This window comes from Bos mutus, chromosome 23, assembly GCF_027580195.1.
Source record: "Bos mutus isolate GX-2022 chromosome 23, NWIPB_WYAK_1.1, whole genome shotgun sequence".
NCBI classification, from domain to species: domain Eukaryota; kingdom Metazoa; phylum Chordata; class Mammalia; order Artiodactyla; family Bovidae; genus Bos; species Bos mutus.
In genome coordinates, this window is record NC_091639.1 from 28732429 (window position 1) to 28743735 (window position 11307).

At 40.4% G+C, this 11307-nt stretch overlaps 1 pseudogene; it reads left to right on the plus strand.

Moving 5' to 3' along the window:
* The first annotated feature begins 437 nt into the window (after positions 1-437).
* Positions 438-4577, plus strand: LOC138984961 (endogenous retrovirus group PABLB member 1 Env polyprotein-like; annotated as a pseudogene).
* The last annotated feature ends 6730 nt before the right edge of the window (positions 4578-11307 follow it).

Consider the following 11307-nt stretch of genomic DNA (forward strand, 5'->3'; position numbering starts at 1 on the left):
TGTTGCTCTTTATCACTCTGTGAGACATGTCAGACTTATGTCCTAAGGGTAAAGATTTAGGTGTGAAACCTTCAGCTGCCTCCTGTCCTCTTACTTTGCCCCTGTATCTGGGGCTCCCAAATGCACAGGCTGAGATTCAGGGCACCCTTCCAGGAGGGGTTGCCTCAGTCTCGGTAGAAATTCAAACAGTACCAATTGTGGTCGAGACTATCGGGAGGATCCAAGAAGTACACAGAAGCCTTTATGGGACTAGCTTTACTTTATGAGCATTCTTGGAGAGATGTAATGTATGTCTTGGGGTAGACACTGACTCCTGACTCGAAAACTTGAGTTTTGGGGAAGCTCCTACTTTTGGAGATGAATGGCTTGAATATGAGACAAGGAGAAAGAGGGAACACAAAATAGCCCTCCTCCATACTGGGAGCCAAGCAGTTACCATGACGGAGCCAGACTGGGACTGTGACATGGCTAAAGGAAGGTGGGATCAGAACCACTTTGCCAGATGTATTCTTGAAGGACTCAAGCAAGCACACACTAAGACTTTAAACTACGCTAAGTTGGCTGACCTAGAACAGGGAGAGAAGGAAACTCCTGGTAAATTCCTCGACAGACTTTGGGAGACTCTTCACAAGTTTACCTGGAGGAGAGGATCCCAAAAGTGCAGAGGAGGAATGATCTTAAAAGATAGATTTCTCACTCAGTCAGCTCCAGATATCTGAGTCATGAGTTACAAAAACAGGCGTTTGGGCCAAATCAGTCTTTAAAAAACTTTTGCAACTGACTCAGATGGTATATTACAGTAGAGAATATGAGGAGGAAAATAGGAGGCAAAAAAAAAGACCAGGGAAAATTGAAACCCCAGCACGGCTGTTAGACCTACTCCGAAACAGCCTGAGAAAAAAATGCCCAGAGGGACACAGGTGAAAAGGGATGGGCTTGTTATTACTGTGGAAAGGAGGGGGCATCTCAAGCAGGATTGCCCTCAGGCATCTAAGCAACCCCCGGCTCCATGTCTGATCTGCAAAGGACCATACTGGAGAAGAGACTGCCCTCCAAAGTGTAGGTCCCAGGGGTCAGACTCTCAAGGTAATCAGGACTGATGATTCCCTGGTGGTCCCCACACAAGTTCCCATCCTAATTACACCTGAGGAACACTGGGTATTAATAACTGTGGGGGACCAATCAATCGATTTCCTTTTGGGCAGCTTTCTCTGTGCTCACTGAAGCCCCTGGTCCGCTTTCCTCCCAATCCACTACTGTAATGGGGCTGTCTGGACAAGCCAAATGCTATTATTTCAGTCATCCTTTAAGCTGCAACTGGGACTCTGTACTATTTTTCTCACGAGTTTCTAATTGTGCCAGAGTCTCCCTCACTCCTGCGGAGGGATATACTGAACACAGTCCAGGCCTCTGTTTTCACAAATATGGAGCCTGCTCTTACTCTCCCAATAATTGAACAAAATATAAATCCTAAAGTATGGGCCGATGGAAATCTGTGGGTTGAGCACAAAACGCTATTCCTATAGTTGTCAAGCTCAAACACCCACACTTATTTCCACATCAAAAACAGTATGCACTGAAACTCAAGGTTAAGGAAGGGTTAAAATTCATCATTGAAAATTTAAAGAAACAAGGGCTATTAATTCCCTATAACAGTTCATGCAACACTCCTATTTTGGGTATAAAAATGTCAAATGATAAATGGATACTTGTTCAAAATATATGAATAGTAAGTGCCCAATCCTTATACTTTTGGAGAAGGCACTGGCAACCCACTCCAGTACTCTTGCCTGGAAACTCCCATGGACGGAGGAGCCTGGTAGGCTGTAGTCCATGAGGTCGCGAAGAGTCGGACACGACTGGGTGACTTCACTTTCATTTTTCACTTTCATGCATTGGAGAAGGAAATGGCAACCCACTCCAGTGTTCTTGCCTGGAGAATCCCAGGGACGGGGGAGCCTGGTGGGCTGCCATCTATAGGGTCGCACAGAGTCAGACACGACTAATGTGACTTAGCAGCAGCAGCAGCAATCCTTATACTTTATTGTCTGAAATTCCTAAACAAGCCAAGTATGACTTTAAGACAATTGAGAAGATTCTTGGGCATTACATGCTATTGCTGCATTTGGATTCTGGATTATGAGGAACTTACCCAGCCTTTATATAAACTTATAACTGAGACTCAGCAGGTGCAAACCAACAAGCTGGTTTGGTCCCCAGAGACTCAAAAGGCTTTTAAGGCTCTTCAAACTGCTCTCTTGCAGGCTCCAACTTTGAGCTTTCCCACGGGATCCAAGTTTGGTTCCTTACTGAAAATAAAGGCTATGACCACATTGTTCAAGGGTTATTGTTACTATTATTTTACTAATGCCTAAAGATCATAAGTTTACTAATGGGCAAAATCTAACAGTACTGACTTCTCATGATGTAGGTGGGATCTTAAACTCTAAAGTTCAGAGTGACAATGCTCTGCTTTAGAGCTGCTGTAACTCAAGGGGTGTCAAAAGCTCAAGGAATAGAATATCACACTGTTTCTGGAGACCCCAATCTTCAGAAAAAATTGAAAAGGCTAATGACATTATTAGGAGGCATCTGCGTAAGCTAACTCAGGAAACACAAGACAGTTGGTTTAAAGTTCTCCCCATAGCTTTAATGAGGACTCAAACTGCCCCTAAGAAGAAGGAACTGTCTTATGACAGACTGTTTTTGTGCACAGATATTGTCATAGATCCTGAAGCCTTAAAATTGACTATGACTCAGCTTTCAGCCTTTTCAACAGGCATTACCGGAAGGTTAACTCCTGACCCAGCCTTTGAGTCAAACAAGCCGGTGTTTGAGCCAGAAACCGAGATAGGCCTGAGAATATGCATGGGCTTGCTTCTGCTGACTCCAAAAGTACTGAGTCTGCCTTTTGACCCTCAAGACAACGTCTTCCTGTCCTGCACTCACTCCTATGCCGCATTCCACAATTGACATAATTGCTGGGTCTGCAGAGCACTCTCCCCACTCATCAGTTGACGTCTGCCCATGGTGGGTTTCTCCACTTCAAGGAAGAGACTTTCTTCAACTCTGTGATGACATTTAGCAATCCTAAAATGGACTGGTATAATATATTGTACCTTAACTATGGACATAATGTGACTTTTAATTTTGATTTTAACTTGGTTTAATGACTATTTTGCTGCACATAAGAAGGTAAATGGGTCTAGATCTGGTGGTTTTCTACCTGTATCAAATATGGGATGAGGTCATATGGCTAACTCCTAAAAAGGGATGCCTACTATCTAATGTTTCCATACGTGGGGAACAAAAAGAGCCATCACCAGATGTTAGTTGACAACTTAATTATAATGATTGGAAACAACTGGGGTTTTTGCCTCACGAAGTATACAATACAATCATTCTTGTGTTTTTCAATCCCACTTTAGGTCCTCCTTTTGCCTGGCCAGGAACTGATTGAGACTAGATCCCTCAGTCACACTGGCTTGCTCCAAACTGGCCCTCCAAACTGATTCCAAACTGATTAGAGGCTCTTACCTGTAGGCGTGGCTTCCCCATGGCTCAATAAGGAGATGCACACTAAGTCTAACTTTTACTCATGACTTCATATTTTCAGAGCTTCCAGAGAAGCCTACTAAACTGCCAAACCTTAAACTCACTGGGCAAGGTTTGTATTTCACTGGTATGATTATCTGGCTGCAATATTCATTCCCTCTCTGGGAACTACAGAAGTTATGCTGCAAGTTGATGTTCTGACTAACTTTACTCAACAGGCTTTACAAGATTCTCAAAAAGCTATTTCAGCCCTTAATGCTGAACAAATACAAATTAGAAAGGTGGTTTTACAAAGCAGATTGGCCTTAGATATTCGGCTGCACAAGGAGGAACTTGTGCCATTATTCATACCCAATGCTTTACATATATGCCAGGTAAGAGTACTAATGTTACTCACTTTACTAAACACATGAATACAATCATTCAGGCTTTCAGTTCAGTTCAGTTCAGTTGCTCAGTCGTGTCTGACTCTTTGCAACCCCATGAATCGCAGCACACCAGGCCTCCCTGTCCATCACCAACTCCTAGAGTTCACCCAGGCTCACATCCATCGAGTCAGTGATGCCATCCAGCCATCTCATCCTCTGTCGTCCCCTTCTCCTCCTGCCCCCAATCCCTCCCAGCATCAGAGTCTTTTCCAATGAGTCAACTCTTTGCATGAGGTGGCCAAAGTACTGGAGTTTCAGCTTTAGCATCATTCCTTCCAAAGAAATCCCAGGGCTGATCTCCTTCAGAATGGACTGGTTGGATATTATACTCCTAAAGACTCAGTCACCTCACTTTGAAAAACATTAACTAGCTCCCCATGGTGGAGAAACGTCTTAATTGTAATAATTCTAATTGTTCTGTTTTTACTCTTTGCTCCCTACATCTGTAACTGTGTAATTGGAATTGTTTCTAATGGTCTGAAAGCTTTTAAGTTACAAATGTTTGTCCAGGCTCCTACCAACTATTACATGAGGCCCCTGAATCAGAGACCCTCCACAGGAGGGTTAGGAGAATATGTTGCCTCAACAATTTAGGGACGAAGCCCATCAACAGCAGGAAGTAGTTATGGAATGAAAATGACACCCCTTTCCCTTGGCAACATAATTCTCCTAAAAGAAAAGGGAGGAATGAGAGAGTCAATTCCTAGGCAGGTTGTTGAGAAGTCCAGGGTCCCTGAGGAGGAGAAAGGGGTCTGGGGCTGTCAAGGAGGAGATAGGGGTCTAGAATTCTCAAGGAGGAGAAAAGGACCAATGTTTTTTTCTACATTCCTGAGTAAGGATTATATAACATTGAGGACACATTTCTCCTTCCTGAAAAACTTCTGACTAATCTTGTTATCTTAAAATGTATATCGTGGGTGTGGGTCTAGTAAGATCCTTACAACCTTGAGACATTCTTTTGATTTATTGTAATAACCAATTAAAAAACTGTATAACTCCCTTGCTAACACTAGCAAGGGGGGAACCCTCCGTCCCCCTTCTGATGTCTATGTCAGAAGTTTTCTCTGTCCATTTTTCACTTTCATAAAACTCTGCTACACAAAAACTCTTGAGTGATCAAGCCTGGTTCCTGGTCCCAAAGCTAAATCTTCTTCTTCAGAGATCAATAATTTGACACTGTTCACCGTAAGCTATCAAAACCATGGAGTGTTTAGAGTTTACATAAAGGATCCCAATACAGAAATTTTAAAGATATTCAAAGATTTGTACTGGTGGCTGGAGTATGTTTTTAGAAAGTGATGGTAACGCTGGCAGGACAGAGTGAAAGGAAAGGCTGAGGAGAAAAACAAGTTTGTCCAAAAGCTGAGAAACACAGAAGACTTGGACAAGTATTTAGAGAGAGTAGTGCTTCATACTATGGACTTCATATCAGAAACCAGTCTTGTAATCAGGGTCTGATACGAGATCTATGATATCAAAGGATTTGTTTACATTCTATGAAAGTTAGTTAACTTAGCAGTAATATAAAATTAATATTACCTTTCTCATAGAGTCTTGTTAGATATGATAATATATATGATGCATATGATAATATATGATATTAAGTTAGTTTACTTGCTACACTTTTCGGTTGGTGGTTTTTTTTTTATTTTTATTTTTTTGCTTTTGAGATAGGGTAGAAGGGAACATTGATGTTTGTCCTTCTAGAGAGATTTCCTCCAGTGAGCATGCTTTCATGGAAGCCTTTCATCTTTTCAATTTTGATCTTTATTATGTATATGCCAGAGTAGAGAAAGCTGTAAAACCTCTCTGCCCTACATTACATCCATTTCAAGATTTAGATCAGAGGCTGGAGGAAGACCCAGAGTGCTCAGATATATGGATGATGTAATGCTGACATAAATAATAAATTCACTGGCTAGAAGGATGAACAGGCCAGACAAATAAGCATTTTAAAAGAGGGTAAAAAAAATACTGACGCCTAATAGGAATGGAAATAAATGTTGGTATTTGGTTCTCATCTCCTCAAAAAAAACTACACATGCGCAAGATAGAGGATATTAATTTATGTGAAAATACTTGTGTATAGAAATTGACCACAAGGTCTTTCTGTGGAGCCATTGCCACCCATTACCACAATGTGTGTGCTGTGCTAAGTCATTTCAGTCGTGTCTGACTCTTTGCGACCCTATGGACTGAAGTCCACCAGGCTCTTCTGTCCATGGGAGTCTCTGGGCCAGAATACTGGAGTGGGTTTCCATTTCTTTATCCAGGGCATCTTCCCAACCCAGGGATCAAACCCATGTCTCTTACCTGTCCTACATTAGCAGGCAGGTTCTTTACCACTAGAGCTACCCAAAACTCCCTAATCATCTTAGAATTGTTTCTCTTCTGTACTATGCCTTGAGGACAATTTGTCCTGCCATATCTACTGACTCTTATTTCTATCTTTTAAATTAGGATAGGTGAGATTTTAAGTATATAAGGAGCTGTCTTAGCTGCTTTCTCCTCTCCTAAAATATCCTTGAGGCTGGAGGAGCAAGAACTGGGAAAAGTAAGTACCAGATAGAGTTAGAGAAACCTGTGTTTGAATTCATATATGAACATATATATGCACATCGATTCAGGGTCTCTCATACGCCAGCTGTGTGCTTTGTTCAAGTTATGAAACTTCTCCAAAACTCAGTTTTTCTCCTCTATAAATGGAGGTGATAATACCCCACAGGATTTTCATGAGTAGCATATTGATGTATTTCAAGTTTTCAGTAAGCACTTTACACTTCCCTCCATTCACTCTCTTTCACAGAAGGCAGCTGCTGAGATTATAAATCAATTTACTGTTAATTCCATTTCTTTCACTGATTTAGTATTCTATTTATTTAAGGTCATTATTTTTGAAAGAAGAGATGTGCATTGTTCTCATCAAGGGAGAAAATACCTTAAGGTTAGCTTACTTTGAAATCTTGAGTCTCAATGTAAATGCCAGATTAAGACTATAAATAATAAGTGTAAGGAAAATCTTGACTAAGATAGTGAAAGGTAAGGACCCCAGATATAGTGTGGTTGAAGAGCAAGATAGAGTGGAAAAATGAAAATGCAGGATGGAGCTGGACACAAGGGCTATCTTCAAATACTTGCATGAATATCAAGCAGAAGAGCAAGTCTATTGATGCTAAGCGCAGACGTAAGATCCAAGAGTGGGATTTACCAAGAAACTGCTTTGGGTTTACAATAAGTAGGACTTATTGACTGTAGTGAGAATTTGGAGCTGACAAAACAGCTATTTTAGAAAAAAAAGAGCGTTAAATGCATACTGTAGCAATGTCCCTGCATTGAGTGAAGCTAAATGAGCTGGAGTTGATGGTATTGAGTGTAGTCGCTCAGTCATGTCTGACCCTTTGTGACCCTTTGGTCTATAGCCTGATAGGCTCCTTTGTCCATGGGATTCTCCAGGCAAGAATACTGGAGTGGGTTGCCATGAAGTGATGGTATTAATTGCATGTATACAATATGCTGGGGGCTTCCCTAGTGGCTCAGTGGTAAAGAATCCACCAACTGATGAGATATGAGTTCAATCCCCGGTTGCAGAAAATCCTCTAGAGAAGGAGATGGCAATGCACTCCATCCACTTCATTTTCCATCATGGGAAATCCCACGGAAAGAGAGCCTGGTGGGCTGTAGTCCATGGGGCCCCAAAAAGAGTTGGACATCACTTAGCTACTAACATCAACAGTACAATATGTGAATATATGGATATGAAAACAATTCATTGCCAATTATGACTGTGTGAATCTTATTCTGTGACGGATGACATAGAACCTATTGAGACTTGTAAGAGTAACTGAAGGCGATGATGGAATCTCTTTGGGTAACTTGAAATATATACTTTGATTGGCTACTGCCTCAAGTACTCTCATCTGTGAAATAACAGGATGTTAGCCCTCTCTCAAAGTGTCTCCAAGTCATATTTAAGAGTAACAACAGAATGCCTCCTTTGCATTCAAACTTATCAAACTACCACCACATGTCTGTCCTGTTCTTATTCTCCTAGTTTGGCTCCTCTGTCAGCTACTGACCAAATCTGAGGGGTCTTACAGCACCCACTGCCTATCATGGGAATGCCTTGTCCAGCCATGAAAGTTATTTCTGGAGGTTCCTGGTGCTGGGTTCCTGGCTCTGGGTTCAGCACAGAAACACCACCAACTTCCACATCTCTGGGTCACTGTTTGTCTTTTGGGTCCTGAAGCAGCTCCACTCATGCCCAGAATCTTCAAAGTCCCAACCTCATGATATTGGTCTTTGCCCCTGTCACTCTATCCCTTATGCTGCCAGTTCAAAACTAAGCCACAGGACCAATTTGGAATAGGCTCCACATTCCATCCATCCTTCTACTCCATCTTTTACATCTTCCTTTTTAGTCCCCTTCTCCTGCACTACCCAAACAAGACCATTTCTCTTTCAAGTTCTCAGTCACTAAACATAAGCATCAAGTCATATAATCAAATAGATTTAATTGGGTATAGGTTTGTGTTGGCAATGGAAGGAAACAGAATGACAGTCATGTCTAGAAGGAGGGAAATCATTGTTTATCTTAGCACCAGCTAGCCCAGATGCTGTCTTCCATATTCTTCTCAAAGGGAAAGCAGATTTTAAACCCTTTTAAGGTAACTTCAAATACACTAACATTATAATTCCACAAAGAGTTTTCTTTCATGCACTATAGAAATAGGCCATTAAATTTGCATGTCTAAGGGAACTTTTCAGTAATTGCTTTCCTTGAACAAAATTAGTATGGTCAGCCCATGAAGCTGTAAGAAAAAGGAGGACAAAGTAAATGATCTAACTTTGTTCCAGTGTGTGTAGCACAGAGGAATAAAGATGTCTTTTTTTAACAACTATACCTATATTTTAATCTGACTTTAAATGAGGAAGAGCAAATTGCATTAGCTTTTTTTTGAAGCTGCTATCTGCTTAGTCTCCAGGTGTGGGAGTATTCAGGTCTAAAATTGAGACTGATTTAAGAGTCTCCTTTGTGGGAAGAACTGGAGATAATATAGCTAATATTCCTGTAACAAAGAAATATTATACCCTAGAAGTAAGAATTACTTGTTTTAAATACCAGCTCTGTGTCTAATTAGCATTGTAATTTTGGAAAACTTATTTTACCTTTCTGTGCTTCAATTTGCTATTCTATAAATCAGGTGTATTAGATGTCTAATGTTCCCTCCAGTTCTAAAAAAGAGAGTCTATTATTCTAAGCCACAAAGGATTTGGGGGAGCCTATACACAATACACATAAACATTTTTATTTCTGTGTTTCTTTTGTAGAGAAGGATGCTTCTTTTTCTCTCTCAGACTTCTACTCCCATGAAGTTAATTAAACTGAATAAACCATTTATTATGTAGGCCAAATGTTTTCAGTGTCTAGAGTATTGCTTTGACAACTGCGTGATAAAATAAATTCTGTTGCCATAATGTTAAAAAGTAGAGCCTTTTCTTCCTACCTGGCTCATCAAAATAGGTTTGCAGTCCCTATTTCAAAAACAAGATTTCTAAGAAACTGAGAGAGATTCAGTTTTAATGAACAGAACCTTTACTTAAATACTCCACTGATAAGCTGTATGAACTTGTGTAAGGACTTCAACTACTAGTATGCTCCACTCTTTCCATCCACAAATTATGACTATTTCCTGTCTTACCACCTTGCTTTTGAGGATCTGTTGAAATATGTATTTAGCCAACTTTTAAATAGTGTTCACTTTTAAACATTATGAAACAGGATTTGAAATAGTGTTACTTATAAAGCATTTAGTATCCCACCCAAATCTTTAAAGAGTGTTCTTTGTGGGGGCATTATTTGAAATGTGTTACAGACATCAACTCATTCTTTTTCCAAAGCAACCAGGTGATTTGGGTTGCTTAGAATCCACATTTTAAAGCTGAGAAAAATGAGACCCAGAGAGGTTAAGCAACTTACTCAGACTTCCACAGCTTGTAAACATCTGAGCTGAGATTTTAACACAGTCTCTTTAGACTTGGAATCTATTTCTGTAATCCCTATGCTATACTCTTTTTCACTTTGAAAATTCCAGCACATTGTACAGATGTTGGGCACCATTATCATTTCAACTGCTACTACAATTTTTACTGTTATTGTTGTTAATTTTGCCTTATTCATTCTTCTCAAACTCAGAAGAGTTGTTCACTGTACCTTCTCTGTATGTGAGTTAGGTGTCTACTCCAAGCCTCAGCATAAGCCATAAGCAAATTTATTAGAAAATTTGAGGAAGAAAAATTAAGTAATTAAACTGGCAAATTATTTAAAACAGTGCTTTTATATTAAAATAATCACAAATATTTTAGATAATCATGCAAAATTCACAAAAGTTTCACAAAAAAACATGAAATTTCAAGTAACTTTCAAGTGTGAAGCAGAGTTATATCCCCATTGAGCACACATGTTAGTGAATGAAGATAAGAAGTCCATGGATTATACATGGTTGGCATCTCATGAAGGACTCAGACAATACCAACTGATAATAATGATGCATTCCTGAATTATATCTGGGACTTCTTATATGTCATAATTCTCATACATTTGTCTATTCTATGTTAGCTAATTTCCTTCTAGATTTTGTATTGCTATAGAGGATCTCTGAAAATTGCACCAGGATCACCAGAACCAAGACAGTCATGTCACAGCTAATGGATCACAGTTGTGTCCTCACAGGAAACCCCCCAACTGGTTGCCTGGAACCACCTCACCCTGGGTTTTGCCCACTCCAGCCATGTTCAATGACTGGCTGATGTGGGAGTACAAAAGTTAAGCCTCTGAACCTCAATTTGGGAAAATGCTAATGGGTCATCCAAGTCAACAGCTCCCAATAGGGGCTGAGGACTCTGCTGCAGCTCCTCAGTAAATAGGTTCTCCCTCTGCCCTGTCCTGTCTTCCACAATTCCTTAAAAACTTATCTCCTGGGCACACCCCCTCCAAACCTTCAGCATATCACCCCATGTCTCATCCAGGGGACTCAATCTAAGACAACGCTTTTTGGATTGTTTACCTCTTGTGGTATGGATTTAACAGATTGGATGATCGTGGGTGAAAAAATGTCCAAAGTATTTAATATATGTTTTATATATATATAGATGTTCAGTTGTATTAGACTCTTTGCAGCCCTATGGACTATAGCCTGCCAAGCTACTCTGTCCATGGAATTGTCCAGGCACACATACTAGAATGCAATGCCATTCCCTACTCCAGGGTATATTCCTGACCAATGGATCAAACCTGTGTTGGTAGGCAGATTCTTCACCACTAGCA